Raw genomic sequence first — 21,782 nt, forward strand, 5'->3', positions numbered from 1 at the left:
CCTTCCTTCCTTCCTTCCTTCTTTCTTTCCTTCCTTCCTTCTTTCCTTTATTTATTTGTTTCTTTTCTTCTTTAAGATGGAGGCAGGTCCCAAGATGAAGTAGGTTTGGCCTCTCATATACATATGTGACTAACTAAAATAAGTACAATTGAAATGAGTTCATGTGGAATTTCATGAGGTCCTCAGTCCTCTCAGCATGTACAATTGAATTTCAAATGCATATTATTATTATTATTATTATTGGGACATTATTCACTAATTGTATCATTTTACTTCAAAACTTGCCATATACCTTATATATCTGATATTTGTAGGTTACTGTATAAATGTACATATATAGTTTAAATGATATTTTCTCATCTGTGTCTCAGAAGTCAAATACTGTCTAACAAAATTCCTAATGCAATGGTTAGAAATCTATTCATTTTTGGAGTTGTTTATCAGGATTTTTCAAGATATTCCTCAAAATTATAGGCTACTGTGTTGTTCTCAGACATTCCCAACCATAATGTATTAGGTAAGTCCCTGTCTCTTAAGATACTGTTTACTTAAGATGCAGGTTGAATTAACTTCAATGCATTTTCCTTGTTGAATAGTATTCATGGTAAGAGTTAGTGTCTTAGGCAAGCTTCCAAAGAAGAGATGTAGCCAATATTCAATGAGGAGATAACACCTTTGAAACACAGCAGTAAAATGGATGGTATAATATCTCTAAGGTGTACCTGTGGCAAGTTCACCTTGACAACCAAGATTTCTCTCATTGTTTTTAAGTTGGGTTCAATAAGAATAATATCACAAGTGGTACTAAAAGAAGTACCAATCTCTCCTTGAATACATATTATTCACATGGTTTCTGAAATGATGAGATCTTACATAGTCACTGTGAGTCTTTCTGACTGTCTCTTGTGATTGTAGGCCAAAATCAGTCCATCAGGACACAACATATTGGGTGGAGGGTTCAGAAGCCCTGTGAGTATATTTAGAAATGATGACACAGGGACGAGCTGAGAGGAGGCAGATCAATTTTAAGTGGCATGATTCAAGGTTTATATAATTTTGGCAACTCAAAATAGGATCATCCATTTGGGGCAAAAGGTCATTAGGTGAAGGCTTAAGGTATCAAAATGTCTCATTATCACAGAAAGGCACTCCAGGAATCTCAGGAACTTGTTGAACCTATAATCTTATCCAAGACTATCTGACGTTCTTAACTTAGAGGTATGTGGAGGTTAAGTTAAGAGAAGAAGCCCTGCTAGTAAAGCGAGTCCTCCATTATGTTCTGAGCCCAGAAGGCTATCAGAAAATGGTAGATTTCTACTTTTATTATCAGGACAACAGTCATAGTGTCAGAGTTTTAGAGCAGAAGAGCATCTTTTTTGATCTTGGCCAAGGAAAGCCTCAAAGATAATATTATGCAACAGACATCACACAAGAGATTTATTGAGAGAGGGGACAAAAGGCCACCACTGAGCATGATGGGTTTGGGTGGACAGAATGATGATTCTGCCTTTATAGAGATAGAAAACTCGTGGTGAAAGTATTTTGCTTTTGACAGCTGGTGATGGAATGTCTGCTGGTGCTGTGTCAGTAAAGGCTACCTGGGGAAGCACCTGGTTCCTATCACAAATAGTATGACAATATTTCCCATCTTCAGATTGTGAAAGCAATTGAAGCTTGTTTATAGCTTCTCACTGATAACTATTTTTATCTGAATTCTGAGTAGAAATAGAAGAGAACTTAATAGTACTTGAAGTTTTGTAAAGAAATTTTAATATCATTGCAAACATGATACTCCCCAAAGTTATTTTGCACTACAAAGCAAAATTTCAGCAGGTCAAGAGTAAATAGTGACATCCCAGGCATGTTTTGTAGACTTGAGTATATACCAAGCTAGTAGCAAATGCAGTTACATAGTTATGCAAAGTGAGAGACAGATAAACATTTGTTGGAATAAATCTAGTCACCAAATAGCACCCTTCTTTCGTAATATTTGTTTTAATTACAGACAGAGATGTGTTGATTATACCAGGCATTCTTTCTTGATATATACCTATCAATTCCTAATAGCATCTTCCAGGAACAATATTTAAGTCTCTATTGATCAGACATAGCTTCCCCGTTTTATGTCTCTGTTGATAAGACATATATTTCTCAGAACAGTTCTGCAAGAAGGCCCTACTGCTCTTTACAATTACCAGAGGCTTACTTAATGTGATGGCAACGGCTTTTCTAGGGACACTAGGGACATGACTATTTGTTCCCAAATACCCAGGATTAATGATCACATCTAGAGGATCAATAGAGGTAGAGAAAGGAGATCAGTGTCTAACTCCTCAAAAGAATATTTAGAAAATCATAGAGTCATTCACAGGGCTTTCAGCCTGCATGATTCCAGTATTGCACATGATGACCAGAAAAGCAAAACTATTGATATACATATGAACTGCATAGCAAAAGCAAGGAGAGCTAGTTGCATAAGTAATTTGGTAAGCAATATAGAGGGCAGTAAATTCACTAGATGTCCTTGTCAAGTGTCAAGGGGTTTTCATTGACCTTTCTCAATAGAGTCCAGGGACTCTCCCAACACCGAAGCACTCATATGCTATTTTCTGAAGATGTTGCATGGCCACCACTTACCAGTCATCCAAATGTAGGATTGGAGAAGATCTTTTGGCATTCTCTAGGCAGTCTTATTGTCCTATTGATGGCTTCCTTTACTTTACAGAAGATTTGCAAGGGTTTTTTTTTTTTTTTGAGGTCTTATATATCAATTGTTGATCTCAGTGCCCAAGCTATTGGTGTTCTGTTCAAGTTTTCTCCTGTGTTGTGCCAATGCACTCAAGGCTATTCTCCACTTTTTCTTCTACCAGGTTCAATTTATCTGATTTTATGTTGAGGTCTTCATCCACTTAGACTTGAGTTTTCTGAAGGATGATAAAGATGAACCTATTTTCATTCTTCTACATTCAAGCATCAAGTTTTTATTTCAATATGCTTTCTTTTTTCCATTGTATATTTTTGGTTTCTGTGTCAAAAATTAAGTATTCATAGACATGTGTGACATCTTCTGGGTTGTCCATTTAATTCACTTGTTCAAACTTTCTATTTTTTTCCCATACCATGTGGTTCTTATTACTATTGATTTGTTACACAGCTTGTGTTCAGGGATAGTGATATCTCAAGAAGTTTTTTCAGTAAAGATTATTTTCTATATATGGTTTCTCTGCTTTTCATATGAAGTTGAATATTGTTCTTTCAAGGTCTGTGGAGAATTGTGTTCAAATTTTAATGGGGATTACAGTGAATCTATTTATTAATTTTTGGAAAGCTGATCATTGTTATTGATAATCCTACTAATTATTGAGCATGAGTTTCCTATCTTCTAAAAGCTTCTTTAATTTCTTTCTTCATAAATGATTTTCAATTGTTTGGTTAGAGTAATGCAAAGATGTTTCATATCATTTGTTGTTGTTACTGTAAAGTTTGATGTTTCCCTAATTCTTTCCTTAACCAGTTTATAGTTTGTATAAAGAAGAGTTTTTCAGGTTTTGAGTGAATTTTGTATCCAGCCACTTTGCTGAAAATGTTTATTAGCTGCAAAAGCTCTTTGGTTGATTTCTTTGGGGTGACTTATATGTAGTATCATTCTGTCTGTAAAACGTGATGCTTGACTAATTCCTTTCCTATTTGTATCCCCTTTATCTCATTTAGTTAGGCTATTTCCTCAAGAACTATATTGAATAGAAATAGAGGGAGTGAACAGGTACATATTTTCATGAATTTTTATAGAATTGCTTTAAGTTTATCTCTGTTTAAGTTGATGTTAGCTATTGGTTTGCCATATATTGCCTTTATTTTGTTTAGTTCTATAAATGTAGCACTATCACTAAAAGATTTTTATCATAATAAGTTTTAGATTTTATCAAAGGCTTTTTCAGCATTTAATAAGATGATCATGTGTTTTTTTTCTTTCAGTTTGATTATATGATGGATTCTATGGATGCATTTTTTATATTGAACTATCCCTACATACCTGAGATAAAGTAGGCTTTATCTTGGTCAAGTTATATGATCTTGGATGTGTTCTTAGATTTGGTTTGTTAGTATTTTATTGAGCATTTTTACAATTGTCCTTAAGGAAATTGGTATGAAATTATCTTTGTTGAGTCTTTTTGTGGATTAATTATCAGGATGAATCTGGTCTGATAGAATGAGTTTGGAAATGTTCCTTCTGTTTCTATTTTATAGAATAATTTGAAGAGTGTTATCAGAAGAATATTGTTATTTAGCTCTTCGTTGTGTTCTACAAGAATTCTTCACTAAAGCCATCTAATGCTGGCCTTTGAGGGAAGGGATAGAATATAAATGACTGCTTTTATTTTCTGGGAGCTTAGTGGTAAAGGACTATTTAAATTTTTCCCTGATTTTAATTTAAATTTCTTAAGTAGTATCTATCAAGAAAATCATCTATTTTGTTTAAATTTTTCAATTTGTCTTGTGTAGATTTATGAAATAAGACCTAATGATTCTTTGGACTTCTTTGGTGCCTGTTGTTTTGTTTCTTTTTCATTTCAGATTTTGTTAATTTTAATATTCATGATCTACCTTTTAATTAGTTTGGCTAAGGGTTTATCTATCTTGTTAATTTTCACTATTCTTTGTGTTGCTGATTCTTTGTATTTTTCTCTGTGTTCTTAATTTACTGATTTTAGCCCTGAGTTTTAGTAGTTCCTAACTTCTACATTTATTTTGTTCTAGAGTTTTCAGTTGTCCTGTTAATTGGCTAACACAATATCACTACAGTTTATTTATGAAGTCACTTAATGATATGACCTTTCCTTTTAACACTCACTGATTTCACTGTGTGCCATAATTTTGGATATGGCATGCATTCATTTTTCAATTGGCTTCTATAAAGATAATTTTCCTGAGTCTAATTGTCTGGACTGGCATTTATGATCTCTTATAAAGTATATGATATCTGTCCAGGTATTTATGGATTTGAAATTTTCAATTGTGAAATAAGTTATAGTTATGATAGGTCTCATACTGTATGCTTAGTCTTTTTCTCTTGCAGCATTTAATATTATTCTGTTGTTGCTGTTTTATCCATATAGAATTTTGATTATTGTGTGCAGGAGAATTACCTTATTATCTTTTCTAGTATAATTTATTTGATGTTCTGTTTATTTCTGCTTAGTGTATAGATATTTCTTCCTTTATTGAAAATATTGTTCTTGGCCTTGGAGCTAGGAATCTTTTCCTTCTTCTACCCCTATCTTTCTTAGGTTTGGTGTTTTTACAGTGTTCCAGATTTTCTGGATTTTATGCATCAGAATTATTTCATATATATTCTTTAATATAGTTAATTATTAATATAATTAATATATTATTTGACTGCTGTACTTGTTTTTTCTATTGCATCTTCTATGACTGACATTCACTATTACATCTCTTATATTCTGTTAATAAGTTTCACATCTGTAATTGCTGTTCTCTTACATAATTTTTCCATCTCCAGTATCCCCCCAGCTTGTGTGTGTGTGTGTTTCAATTGCTTCTATTTCCTTTCTCAGGTCATGAATAGAAGGAATATTCATTTATTTCACATGTTTGATTGTATTTTCCTCTATTTCTATGAGGGAAGATGGCAGAGGACTAAAGAGGAGACATCTCCTCTTTTATTTGCTAGTGCAAAATGTTACATATATATGTTTGTATTTCATATATATTATATATATATATTTCATATACATATATATATGTTTCATACACATGGACACAGGTAGTAATTGTGTATTTCATGACAAATATCATTTGTTTTGCAAGTCAATGTGCCTAATCTGAAAGCACAATTAATAATACTATGACTTTTATTGGTATTATATATACATACCAGCTTGACTTTATGAACGTTGCATTCAAGCTAATTGAAAATGAGTATGCAGTTTTCAAAAATGAGAACAAACATATTTTCCTCCAAATCTAAAATGTATTATACCAATTATTTGTTAAATGTGCTTTAAAATACTCAGTTAAGTGTCACTTCACATTAAGAACCATATTTAAAAAGTAGAATGATAAAATAATATTTTGAAAATTTTTTTCAATGAAATTGAAGCCAAATAATAGTATCCATTTTCAAAGATTATAATTTTGTAGCTAAATCAAAGTGCATTCTTACTTTTCTCATTACAGAGTTTTCTGAGATTTTCAGTGTTTTGCCAGAAATACTGGCTACTTAGGATTTCAAACTTGGCATTCACAGGGTCCAGTACTGTGCATTTGTTAAAATTGTTTCTGTTAAAAAGAAAACTATTCTAAATTTGGAGAATTCTTATTGCAGGGTATTACAGTGTTTGATTTTCTGACCTTTTGGCAACCATCTAGGAAATAACATCTAATGAGACCCTTTCCATTTGAAATAAACATTGTCAATTCTATAATTGAATCTTGCCAAATACATAGCAGTAGTTGGTGTTCAACACTGGATACTTTGCAAGAAGACATAGACATTTGTGGAAAGGCAATTTTCTTTGTTATAGACATTATGAGTTAATATGCTGTCCAGTCAGTACAGCTAAATGTCATCATTCACAGCTTTAACTGTTCTTGCCTTCTGTTTTCAGGTGTTGGCATGACCACCTTATTCATGAATATCCCTTGTTTTTGTGGATTTAATGTTGGCCTACTTTCTTTTTTAAACTGTGTGACTGAAATATTTCATTTGTTTAAGAAGAGTTGAATTATGTTAGTATGTACTGATATCAAATTATGAGATCAAAAATGAATATTTTTCTTGAGGTAGTTTATATCAAGATTGAGCTATTCATTTTCTACTTCCATATCTTTGTCTTATCTTTCTGAGGTTTGAGGTCTATGTCTTGTGTGTAATCTTTTTATTTTATCTGGTTAATGTCTGTCTTAATATATTGCTTGTCCCTAAAATGGGGCTATATTTATTGACCTTCACAGATTAGATGTTGCAGCTAAGAGATAAGGAATTATTTTTATTTGAATATTTAACAGGGCTTAACAATGAAAGATTGATACACACTGTCAATTCCACAACCTCTAGCTTCTCAGATGCACAGACAACTGCAAAATATGTGTGTGTACAACCATATATAAACCCCATCCATACCCTAAACATTAAACTGTTGACTGTTATTGGAAAAGAAATTTCTGGAATCTGATGAGTGACATTATTTTGTGTTTTTCTGTCTAGCCAGCACTTGAGCATGTCCTTTATTTATTTTAATTGGATTCACTACTATTTTTAAAGATAGAATCATGTTATAGAGTCCATGCTGGCATTTAATTCACACTATGGTTTGAAATGGGCTCAAATTCAATAAGTCTTTTCTGTCTCAACCACCCTAGTTAGTGAATTACATGTTCTAGTCTCATTGGCAATTCTCTTTCCTTTTAAATTAACACTGGCTTTGTAGCTGAATTTTAGTGTGATTTTAATGTTATTTACCATATTGATGAATTATCCTGAATATTTTTTTCTGTGAAGATTTGTTATAACTTTCAGAAAACATCTTTTAATATCTATAATATATATTTACTGATACTTATCATTACTGAGTATGAATTTATAAGAGTGTTTGGTTTTGTGTACAATTATTCCAAATTATAACTGACATTTTTATTTCTGAATATTCTCATTCAAGGCATATTTTTATAAAGTTCAACTGACACTACTACAAAAATTATATTTTTATACTTCAAATAATAATTGCTTATCACAAGTACATGTGAGTTTTTAAATCTATTTTACATGCATTTGATATTTTAGTCATGTAGCAAACCATATGATATAGTTGTCTTGTATTTTTTATCAATATAAAATTTTTTTAAATGTAAGTGTTTAATTTCTCAGAAATCACTTGGTAAAAGCATTGTTCTACCCCTTAAGTTTTCTTGGTAGTATGGATAAATACTAGCTGACAAAATATATCTAGCTTTTTTTTGACTGAGGAGATTGTTATAATGGATCTAAACAAATACATTTATTCTACCTATAAGTTAAAATAACTGTAATTCAAGTTTAGAATTATAACCTCAGTAATAAATGACAACTGAGACCTAGAACAGATTTAAAAATTTAAATATGTATCATTTTTACAACTGTGAACTTCTTCATCAGAAAGGATGAATTCAAGTGATAAAATTATGTTACTTTCATTGGCAAGAAACTTAATCCTATTGAAATATAGTCAATATTAGAATTAAAGAAGCATGTATGAATACATAACTTTTAAAAAAAATGACTTCAGGTTTTTTTTTACTTATTTTAGATAAATATCATGCCTTATGCATTAAATATGTCTTTTACAGTGAAATTAAGATTATTGTTCAGGAGAGGATAAGCCATATGATAGAAAAACAGATGTATTAATCAAAAATATAATGAAGAGTTAGCTTAAATACATCTAAAAGTAAATAAAGCTGAGATGAAGTGACTTGAAATATATACCCAATTCATGGAAAATGAAAGTAGACTCAGATATTGGAAGTGTCTCTGGATTATCTTATAAATAACATATTAAACATTGTTACAACTTCAATCATAAATAAAACATAGAAAAATAAACTTAGGAATAGTCACTATAATAGCGACTGCTAATATATTTTGTGTTTGTTCATTTCTAATGAATAATATTTGGTTTAGGGAAATGAAATCTGTCTAGAAGACAAATGATACTGTGAGAATCTCTGCTTGAGTTTACTTGTCATCATAGCCTCCAGGTCCCTTTATGAACTTCCAGAATTTCATTGACAGTGTTGAGAGTAAGGCACTCTATTCTTTACTCATGTAACATGGGTGAAGGAAGATATAATTGTTGACTGGTCAAGGGACCTGAAGAGCAAGTATATCAATGTTCTACCACATGGCAATGATGAATATAATAATATACTCTCAGATAGAAAGCAATATTGAAATGTGAAGAAAAAAATTCTACTTCTAAAGAGTGAGGACTATTTTAATGAGAAGTGGACAGAGAAATTATTCTGTTTTATTTTTAAATAATTTATTGTTTTGTAATACATGATGTCAGACATAATTTTATCCTAGATGAAACAGACTTGAACTCACCACATAGGATTTTAACAATTATGGAAAAACAAAACCCAGTAAGTTAATGCTATTTGCATATCCTCGGTGAGTTCTTCATTCTTTCAGTAAGTGTAGACCTAGTTGGTCAGTTTTCTCCATAATGATGTTTTGCTTATAGCAGTGATACTTCCACACAGGAGAACTGGAAAGTGGTTTTCTATAAGACTGATTAGGTGCCAGTGTTTCTTCAGTTCTGAGATATACTTTTAGAACTTCTGCCCTCAAAGCAGTATAGTTGTTAACCAAGAAATAATCTGATTTTGAATATATAAAGAAAATTTCTTGTTACTGATAGTTTCATAACTTACTTTCTCCCAAAATATTTAATAGCCAGCTACATAATGACTATGTGTGATAAGAAGTACCATAATTATTTTATGAACTGAGTACAAAATTGCTAGAAAATCAGTTTTCAGAAGAAAATTGGTATAGTTAGAGATAACACTGACAAATGGGAAAATTAAATTCCACTGGATACAAACAATTTGGAATAACAGTATTATTATTGGAAGCCTCTATCTTCCAAGGTTAGAACATGAACCTACAATTACATGATGTGCTTTTTGAAATATCTGGCAAATACATTTGAAAAAAGTGTTATTTATTCTTGGAAATAGCAATTTATTTATTTATTTTTATATCTTTACTTTTTTATTAAACTAATAAAATATATTTTAAAATATATAACTCAGTATAGAAAGGTTTTACATCATCAAAATAATTTATAATAGTTCAATGCCTCTTAAATATTCATGATACCTTCTGAACCTAAAAGTAATATGCACTCAACCAGTTTTTAAAATTTATTTGGCACATTAAACATGTTAGAAATAGAAAAATTCACTTACAAAGTCATCAACAAAAGAAAAATTGTGACAAGTTCCTGATTAAACAAAATACTTCCATCTCCAAGGGAGAATATCCAGCATGACAGTGGGTTCATAGAATGAATTGGACAGTGTTCCTTCTACTTCTATTTTGTGGAATAGCTTGAAGAGTATTGGTATTAGGTCTTCTTTGAAGATCTGATACAATTAAGCACTATACCAATCTGGTCCTGGGTTTGTTTGTTTGATTGGTTGGTTGGTTGGTTGGTTGGTTGGGAAACTTTAGATGACTGCTTCTATTTCTTTAGGAGTTATGGGACTGTTTAGATGGTTTAGATGGTTTAGCTGACCCTTATTTAACTTTGCATTTGGTATCTGATGATTTTTTTGAATTTCCTTAGTTTCTACTGTTTTATCTGCTTATCCCTCTTGCTATCCTGTGTGTCAGTACCCCTCAGAGACCATTCTCTCCTGAAGGAATTTGGGTATGCAGCCCTGTGGGACAGAATAAGCTCAGGGTGCAGACAGAAACTGGAAGGATCCTGTCCCAGGTTGCTCATTGGTTCCTGTGTCCAGAGGACTCCAAGACTCTCCCTCTGAGAAGAAGTGGTGGTCTCACCTGTGCTCACAGGTTTGTGACACTCCTGGGAGACCAGCTTTTTTCCAAAGGTACAGAAAAATTATTCTAGACTATATTTAATACCTATGCTTTCAGTTATTAAAGGTTTTTATAAAAACAAAATATGGATATTGATGAGAAAAAGGAATAGCAAAAACTAAACAATATTGTTGCTTGCAAAGAAACTAAAAAACAATCCTTTTTCAACAATACAGGTGATAGATGACAATACACAATGAAATTTTTACTATGTAACAGTTTGGAGTCATGCTAAATTCTGCAACACATAGCAGTTCAATGTATTATGATCTTTTCCTCTTTGAAATATGAGTAAAATACATTTCCAGATGGGAGATATGACATAAAACCCACATGATTAAAAAGAACAATAAATAAATGTATAAATAAACACAAACAAACAAAAACCAAAAACAAAACAGCATTTTATTTTGACATACCAAAAATTCCCAGAGTTAACATAAATCAAATATTCAAAGAGGTATATTCTGAAAGATTAGCATTGTTCCCATTATTTTATGAAAAACATAATCTCTTATGGAGTTTATGCATAATTTATGTATCTAATGATTTTAAGCAAATAATAATCATGAAGAGAATATAGAAATATCTTCTAACATATGTCTATTGTTTATCCAAGTTTGTGTTTGTTTTCTTGTGCATTATTAAGAAACAGTATATATGTATTTTTTTTCTTGACACTGCAATTCAATGATTTATATAAATATTTATTTTATAACAGTGTAATCCTATAGGTAATAAATAATTCAGGAAAGAATTGTGATTTTTATAAATTAGTTTTATTAGTAACCAAGTAGAAAATGTCTTCATTCATGCCATGCGAAGAGTGGTATGGTGAATTTTAAGGATTTCATAACCAATATGATTTTTGGCTAATTATAGCTGAAGTTTTGGCTAAAGACATGTTTATATCTAAGCCAGTTTCAAGGCTATCCCCATTTGGAGTGATCAGAAATGTCTGTTATATGTCTTGTTTGTCTTCTTGAATTTTTCTTTCTTGTCTGTAGCCAAGGTCTTTATAGGGACTTCCCCTATCATATCTGATCCATATTACTTTGAAAGTGATGTAGTCTTTTCTCCTTTCCTGATAACACAAATACAGAGCCTCTCACCCCAAACAGCATGTTCATGGTCCACTAACCAATAATTGATTGGTTCAATTTATCAGCCTGATTTTCTTAGGCCCTGCTTTACTCTGATCCCTCTCCACAATGGTCACAAAACATATAACCACTTTAATTTTGGTGAATAAAACAACTCCATGCAATTAAAACAATGTTAAACAACTATTGTTATCTGTTGAGATAGGGTTTCTATCTCTGTAACCTTGATTCCTATGTATCAGATCAAAGGCCTGACTTTCTTTATTCTTAAATATATACTTAGAAACACTTAAATCAATTGTCATTATTTCTCCCTTTTATCCTTAAGGCAATGTAATTTCTTCTTATCCCTCCCTTCTATGGAGATTAATATATCTTTATTATTATTTGCTGAAATAGGGTTTTACTCTATCTCCATGCTTTGTTTCCTACATTTGAGATCAAATGTCTTGATTTCTTTAAAAATGAGCAAACAATTACAACTATTCCTCCCTTCTTAAGACATTATCATTGTTCTTTCTTCCACCCTTCTAAGGAAATTAGTATCTGTGTATATGTAACTATATCCCCTTTCACTTTAACTTTAATTAACATCTATCCTTATGCATTTAACTTCAATTAAATTCCTTTCTATTTTCTGTATGAGCCTATTTTTAGGAGAGTTTGAATTCTAGTTTAATGATAGAGTTTGAATGAATGACATGCTAAGCTATCCCAGGATTTCCACATTCCAAGAATCCAGTTGCTTGCAAAGCCATGATTTCTTAATTTTCCCTCAATTCCTCCAGTCCCATTTTACTCAAGCCTGTTCCCTGCAGATGTACTTGTCGCTTCAGAATAAGCCTGCTCTCTGTTACCTGCTCTCTTCCAGCAGGAACTGTTAGCTTCACCACTTAAGGTCTCACAAAAGCCCAGAATCTGAGAAAGCACCTGACTGAATCACTAGCCAGCTGCCCGCATCCCTGAATCAACCTGGGTGTATCCTAGCCTTAAGCCATGAACCTCAGAATCATGGTTGCCAGACTTCTATCCTAGTCACAAACCTGCATGGCTTGGGGAAAAACCATGTGGCTCAGATGTGCTTATCTGAGAATTCAGTTCTCCCTGCCTCTTAATATTAAAGGGAAGACATATGCATTCCATTAGGGTATTTCAGTTAATTTTTAAAAGGGAGTTCATGCCAGACATATTGGATACCATCTGTTGAAATAGTAGTTATTAATTAACTTGTCAATGGGTTTGTTACCTCCCCCCCAATGGTTTATGTTCATAAATAAAAGACACACACAAGGTGTTTTTATTTTAATCTGCCTTAAAGAGTCAATAGCAGTGCAGGACAGACAGAGGTGGGATTTTAAACATTCCTGGGCTTGGGAATGGGAGCTGAAGGTAAAGAGGATCTACCATACTTGGAGATTGTGTAGGAAAGGAGAGATGTCACGCCCGAGAAAAGTACAAGAGAGACAGCCACCATGTCAAGGGGTCAGGAGAATGCGGCCAAGAGGGCTGCCCAACTGGGTCCAAGGCAGCCATTACAGAACATAGAATTAGTAAATAATAATAACTCTTTAATGTTAAGCAGTGGCTTAGCTATTGCACTGTTTAAGTCAGATTAAAATATAAGTCTGTATGTGTTGCTTTCATTTGGGGACCTAAACCATTGAGGTGGGTTGTAACTGGCTGTTCAACAGCATAATAAGACTTTATCGCAAAAGAAAGTCTGAGATGTGTAAGCTCACAAGATCTAAACTCTACAAAATGAAAGATAGTTAACTGAGGGAAGCCGGGACTAACAGAAGCTTCTTGCTCCAGGGATTATAGTACCATTTAATCATCCAGTGACAGCCCTGAAAATACATATGAAAGTAACTGAAAGTAACATTATAACATTATATGGACTGAATATATATATATATATATATATATATATATATTTGGAAAAATAGGTCATGATTTTGAAAGAAAGCTGGAATGAACATCTTGGAGGGCAAACAGGAAGATAAAAATATTGTAATTATGTTAGAATCTCAAAAATTAAAAATTAATTAAATACTGAAAGATACCCCATAGAGGCTGTAAAATTGTGAATATTGTATTTGCTACTAAAAGCAAACCTCTTCTTTCATATATCACATTCCTTACCATAATATCTCCTCATATCTCCCATCCTACTCCTCTCCATAATGCCTCTCCCCTCTCCAGATCCTTTTCTTTTCTTCTTTCCTTTGGAAAAGTGTGGTGTTCTCAGGGATTGTAATAAAGCACAATGTATCAAGTTGCATTAAGATAATAGTAACATCCCACTCATATCAAGGCAGAACAATACAACTGAGTAGAAGAAAGGATCATAAAAGCACACAAAATATCAGAGACAGCATCTGTTACTTTTAGGAGTCCCACAAGAACAACAAGCTATACAACCATGATATATACGCAGATAACATAGGGCAGATTCACACAGGTTTCTTGATTGTCAGTCTTAACTGATTGAGCCCCTTGGAGTCACTTGACTACATGAATTGTATATATGGTGACCTTGACCCCTCTGGCTCCTTCAGTCCTTTATCATGCTCTTTTATAGGACTCCAGATCTACACATTGGTTGAGTATGGATGCCTGTTTCTGCTGCCATTAATTGTTGGATGAAGCCTGTCTTAGTGAATGTTTCTATTACTATGAAGAGACACCATGATCACAGTAATTCTTATGAAGGAAAATATTTAATTGGAGTTTAATTACAATTTCAGATGTTTGGTCCATTTTCTCATGGTGGAAAACAAGTTGACTTAAAGGCAGACATGGTACTGGAGAAGGGGTTGAGTCTTAAATCTTAATCCATATATAACAGAAGTGAATGCTACACTATTTAAAGATTGAACATCTGAGACCTCTAAGCTTGCCCCCACAGTGACACACTTTCTCCAAAAAGACTGCCTAAGCTTGGCTGTCCTATAACTCTATAGTTGAGACTGACCTTGAACTGTATATTTTGTATTTTTTCCTTACTCAGCTTGCTACTTTTCCTCATTGAATTTTCTCCAGTTACCAGTTCTGGCATCCATTTGGCAAGTAAATGGAGGCAGGCAGCCATTGGGGGGCTCAGTGCTTAGAGACACTAACAGGAGTGAATCCATATGTTGCTGTGGTCTGTAGCAGCCAGCAGTTAGAGAAGGTAGTCAACAGAGTTTTCTGTGAGGGAATAAAGCTTAATTTAAGGGGCTGGCACTATCTATGTCCAGCAAAATACTTTGAGCTCCTTTCACACACACACACACTGAGTGGATGAAACAAAAACAGAGTCAAATAACTTCATATATACAAATATATAATACATGCATATGTACATGTATAGAGGCCTACAGAAAGACACATTCATACTTTGACTGGTTAGGGCAAAGCTCCAGCAAGTGGGCTCCAAGAGTTTCACATATCCACAAATATACACAATTTGTAGATAGAGCAACACACATCCAGACAAGCTATATGTACATAAATACATAATACATAAACATAGTTGATGTGTGGAACATACTTGATGGATGTGTTCCAATCACCATAAAACCTTATACATATACATGCATGCATACATACATACACACACACATATATACATAGTTAATGGATGGAAAGAATAATGTTCCAAATCCCACTCATATAAATTTTACACATACATATACACTCCCATAGTTGATGAATGGAAGGAACAGTGTTCAAGCCCCCACATTTTATTCTTTCCTCTAAAGATTGTATATCTTAGCAAAATCTTTCAAGCAATATACATTTATAATGTGATTATATTTTAGTTTTCTACTAGTGAATGATTATGAAAACACAGTGTGTTCTTAAAATCTTTACAAGAAATAATATTATATAGTGCAGTTTAGGAAAACACATCATTTCTGGAAACTGATGTGCAGTCACAAGTAAGCAATTTGTTATAGAAGAACAAAGTGTTAGCAAGTAAGGTAGTTTTCTTAGTTCTTTTCACTGGGAGGCAATAATTTTTGTTTACAAAGAAAGGAGTAATTATTTTATTATTTATCTTCAGAAGTATTCTTATAAGAATACTAAAAGAAATTCAAATCTAAACTTTTATATAAAAATAAATCATATCTACCTTATATCTGCAAAATGCATATCTACTCAACAGCAGTTCTAAATAAATGTCAGTGCTGCCATTGTTTTTGTTCCCTGACCTTGTAAGGCCCTTAGCTTTATGAATAAGAGTGTGCCTTTCTGAACTTGAAATTGTTTCCTAACATTTTCTACATCAGGGAAAATTGTAAAATGTCTCACTCTTACTTCACTAATAATTTTATCATTCAAAAGCTTTTCTAAGGGGGGTGGTCTTTGCTGACAATTTACTTCACTAAGTTCTTTCCTAGAGTGGTGATTGAATCATTAATCTGCTCCATTAGTAAAGACTGAAAGAGATCTAGCATTATTATTGTGAGTACCAGAAATACTATCTAATGGGGTCCTGGGAATCTCCTTAGAGTTTTCATATATTTTTTAGATTAAGAGAGATATGAGGTCAGCAGACAGAGAAGACAGATCTTTTAAAAGTGTGAAGTCTTCAAGACAAATGGTCCTCAAGGTCATGCCATACCAAGGATTGTCCATATGGCTGTTGTAACCAGCCAACCCTAATCCATGACTTCTACAGCCATTTGTCATTCACCCTCCATTGCTGTTGGCAGATTTCTGAGAGTGAACAGTAATAACCAAATTGATATACTCAATAATAGTCTGTTTTGAGTTTTCTTCTACCTATGGATTAATCCAAAACTTTTAAATTTAGTCTCAGCCAGAGTTTTCAGACAAAGCAAAGTCCAGCTGGATTCTTTGTGAAAACATCAGAAAAAAGTCTCTAGCCCATATACTAAAATTATTTGCCCCTGAAACCTCCTGGGATTGGTCGCTATAAACCAAATCACCATCAGAATCACTGATTTCAATGCTTCTACTACTATGGCCCATTAAGCTCAACTTAAAACATTCAACTGAGCTTCTAATTCAAAGTTCCAAAGTCTGCATTCCTCCAAACAAAAGGATGTTCAAGCCTATCACACTGATGCACAAATTCGCTGTATCAACTTCTGTCTTAGAGTGTCTATTATTGTGAAGAAAAAGCACAAGAACAGCAACTCTTACAGAGGAAAACATTTAATTGGAGATGGAATACAAAAGTTTAGTTCAAGTAGGGCGGTGGTGGCACACACCTTTAATCCCTGCACTTGGGAGGCAGAGGCAGGATGATTTCTGAGTTCAAGGCCAGCCTGGTCTACAGTGTGAGTTCCATGACAGCCAAGGCTACATAGAGAGAAACCGTGTCTCGAAAAACCAAAAAAAGAAAAATAAACGTTTAGTGTCATGAAGGCAGACATGGTACTGGGGAAGAATCTAAAAATTCTACATCTTGGTGCACATGAAACATAAGTGAATGCCATACTAGGTCTATCTTGAGTATCTGAGACCTACAAGCCGGCCCTAATTCTGTCACACTGTCTCCAAAAAAGCTAAACTTACTCCAACAAAGTTATATTTCCTAATAATTCCATTCCTTATCTTCCAAATACCTAAAAACATGTGTATGTGTGGTTTGTTCCCATTTATACTACCACAAAGCCTCTTTGATTATGATTTTGCAGGGCTTGTTTATAAGTATAACAAAGTAACACTAGGAATAATTTCAATGACTTTCTTTTGCCAGGTTTTTTGAGTCTGTCTTAGGGCTCTGGGATATCCAACCATTTCCTTCTGGCTCCAGACAGTGTCAGGCATGGGCTTCCTTTGTAGTATAGGTATCAAACTAGACCAGTCATTGGTTTGCCATTACTACAAGTTATGAGCCAACATTATTTCAGCATATCTTGCAAGGAAGACATATTGTGAATCAATGGTTTTGTGTTTTAGTTGGTGTCCCAATCCCTGCACTGGAAGATTATAGCCTAGTTACAGAAAATACCTTTTCCAGGTTTCATATCCTCTATTATTAGGAGTCTAAAAAGTTTCACCCTCACAGATTCCTGAGAATTCTCATTGTACTGTGGTATTTGTAATGAGGGCCACCCGTGGTTCTGCATCCTCCCTTTCTTTCTACAGGGTATTCACATGCCATAGTATACCAGTCTGGCAGGAAAAACGTAGCCTAGAAAAGTTGAGGATCTCAGGATTTGAGTACAGCTGGTAGTGGATGTATGAGGGAAGAGGGAGAACTTGTCCTAGGAAGATGTTCTCTGAAAATTTTAGTGTTATAGGTCTTTTAGACAGTAGTTTAGACAGTAGTCAATAAAACAGCTCTCTTTGAAAAATCTTCAGTAAAATAGCTTGAAAGCTTGTGTGCATATATTTTATTCATGGTAGAAAAAAAAGGCTATACATGAACTTTGAAGACTAAAGAGTTTTCAAGATGATTGTAAAATCATTGGCTATAGTTTAAAATACTGTGAATGCATCATTTGTACAGAGAGGCATTCCAGGATAACCAGGTACTTACTGGCCATGTTCTAATGAGAAAAAAGCAGTATAACCTGTAGATCTGCCAAGGATTAATGAGTCTTCCCTAGGTAGAGTGTGTGGAGAATCAGGCTCCCCAGGCAAGATCAGAGAAGTGGAATTCCAGGTGGTAAGTGGAGTTCTGATGTTTCTCCAGACTCGGAGCAGCTATCTAGACATGGCATATTGTGATCTTAATTAGAAAGGTTTCATTATGTTGCTCAAGGTTTTGATCTATTCCCCAAAATTCCCCACTCTGAATTCTACTCATCTGTCCCAACACACTCCAGATGTAAATACACATATCTATGGACATCAAAGTCATGATGAAGAATATATACATATATATATATATATATATATATATATATATATATATAATTGAATCATGTTCAAAACTAGGTGATATTTAACTGGATGTCACCATGTAGAAGAATAAAAATAGATCTATATTCTCCTGCACACAACTCCACGCCAAGTGGATCAATGATCTCAACATAAAACCATATACAATGAACCTAAAGAAATGAGAATGTGAGGAATAACCTTGAGTGTATTGGCACATGATACAAATTCGTGAATACAACACTAGTGGTGTAGGCACTAAGACTAAAAATTAATGAATGGGAACAGACATAACCTAAAATCTTCTATAAGGTAAAGGACACCATCCACAGTACAAAACTGCAGCCCACAGAATGAGAAAAACTTTTCACCAACTCCACATCTGATAAAGGATGTGTGTGTGTGTGTGTGTGTGTGTGTGTGTGTGTATTCCTCAAGAAACTAGACAAACCAAATAATACAATTAATAAATGGGGTATAGATCTAAACCGAATTATCAAAAGAGAAGCCTTAATTGCCTGATAAGCACTTAAAGAAATGTTCAACATTATTAGCCAGCAAGGAAATGAAAATCAAATTCACTCTTAGAACTTAACCCTTTTATGAGCTGTTTACAATAAAACAAATATTCCTATTTCTCTGATATATTCTCAGTATTATTTTATAAAACATTTATCTTTACATATGAAAATCTCCCTGTAACATTTTTTGGAAAAGACAAAGAATTTTATTCTCTTCTACAACTCTATAAAAAAAAGCAGTATCTTGATGATTGTTTGATTCAATCTTTTAATATTTTTTCATTTTTATTGGTTATATTATTTATTTACATTTCAAATGTTATAGTCTTTCCCCTCCACAAACCTCCAACCCCTTCTTCCTCCCTGCTGCTCCATGAAGGTACACCACCGGGGGCGCACCCACCCACTCCTGCCTCAGCAGCCTAGTGTTCACCTATCCTGGGTTATCTAGCCTCCATAGGACCAAGGGGCTCCTCTCCCAGTGATGCCAAATAAGGCATCCTTCTAACATTTAAAGGGATTATAATATATATTCAAGAAATATCTAGTTTTATCCACTGTATCTCTTATTCAAGGCAATAGTTTAAAACATGGAATTTGTGAGCATTTTCAAAAACTTCAAATGGTCATACATTTGTCAAAGACATTTTGGGCTGTCTTTGTAAACAGGTATTTGTAAGAAAACATAAAGCTTTTGAAAAGAGAACTTACAGTTATTGTGAATTGTGATTATTTTTTCTTATGCCTTGTTGTTCCATTGATAACAGCATATTAATATTGTGTTTTGGTAGTGCACACCTATTACTCCAGAATTTTAAATTTAAATTCATGCACAATAGAGCTCAAAGCTCCCTTTTGCTACATAAAGTTCAAGACAGAACTGGGCATATAAAAAAAAGACTCTTCTCCCTCAACTCATCAGTAAAGAGGTAGCACTGATTGGAATTTATTGGCTTTTAAAAATGAATATTCTTAGCAATTTGATGAGTATAGAACAGGAGGTGTATATAGGAGGAGAAGGGCAAAAATAAAATCCTGTCACTCTCAAAAATTGAATACCAAAATCAGAAATTCAGGAATCTATATGTCACAATTCCTATATATAGTAATTATACATAAATTAAGTTATTGTAAAATGGCATTGTTCAGGTCTTCAAAAACCATTAAGACAATGAAGGTATTATAGTTTGGACCCTACAAATAGATACTTTATTAGAGTATCGAGCATTTTGAGATTTTTCATTGTACTTTATTACATTTAAACATAATGTTTATTGTATTAAAGACATTTTTAAAACAGGACAATTTATAGAATTTTATAAACAATTATTACAGCAATTTCAATTGTCAATGGCACAGATCCAATTTCACTGGTAAAATAAAATTTCTTCTTTGTGCTGGAGTCAAGACAGTAATGATTCTTCCATTTTGGAGTGGAGGATTTTCCTTCATGCTTGTTTTGGTGAATTCACTTTAATCATCAGGATGATGAAATGGAAGCATCCTTGATAATGTTTACCTATGACTGAAGATAACTACAGAAATTAAATTATATGACAAAATCTGGCCCCCTTTAAGGCTGAGGACTTGACTTCAGACCACACACTGGATGGAAAAGAACATCTGATTTTTCAAATTTTTATACTGCCACGATGTTCTCAAACCTGTTGTTCCTAGGTATACAAATTCATAAATGATTAAGAATGATAATCATACATGAAGCAGACTCAACTCAGCTTCTTGAATTGAAAGATCTTTGTGGTTCTTTTCTCTACAACAATCAAGATGCAGAGACCATTAACCAGAGATAAATTTGCCTCTTGGATGCAGGTCTGTGCTTCTCGTAGAAAAAGAAGGTCATGTTTTAAAAGTACAGTTTGATTGACTAAAACATACTAACATGCAACTGATTGAGGGATGATACACTACATATAGTTTAAACATACTTTGAAAGCAAATACACTATGTTCAAAAATTGAAATGTTTATTTTGGGTTATGGGAATTTAAACATATTTCTAGGTAAAAAATATATCTCTTCATTGGTGAAGGTGGATTGAGTGAACCTTTATGTAGGAAAATTAAGTAGAATATATTTGATTTTACTTTTTAATTAAAAGTAAAGTTTTCATACAATATAAACTGATCATACCTAGCTACTCTCATTTCCAGCAAGATTCTCCATAGAACCACATCATATTTCTCTTCCAAGAGAACATACAGGTAATTAAAAAAACGAATGAAGAAGGATAAAATAAACTGAACACACTAACAAACACTGGAAAATATACTAAGAATGAACAAGAGAAATGCATGGTCATACATTGGCGCATGTGCGTGCATGTGTGCCCCCGCGACCACACACACACACACACACACACACACACACACACACACACAAAGCACCCTTAAGGATCGATCCTTTGTCAAGCAGTAAATGGCCACAACAAGACAAACTGCAAGTTTGGAAGCATTTTTGTTTGTTTTTTCTTTTGTTTATTTTCTTAATTTTTTTTGTCAGATATTGCTTAGATTAGGCAATTTTTTAAAATTCACTGATATTTTGAGTGTGTAATCTGGCATAGATTTTTAAATAATTATAACAGCAAACCATTATGAACTCAGTTTAACTGGAATTACTCTGTGCAATGTTTTAGTTTTATTTATGTTAATACAATTTTAAATGCACTCCTGTGACACTCCTG

This window comes from Grammomys surdaster, unplaced genomic scaffold, assembly GCF_004785775.1.
Source record: "Grammomys surdaster isolate TR1022 unplaced genomic scaffold, NIH_TR_1.0 257, whole genome shotgun sequence".
Classification (NCBI taxonomy): domain Eukaryota; kingdom Metazoa; phylum Chordata; class Mammalia; order Rodentia; family Muridae; genus Grammomys; species Grammomys surdaster.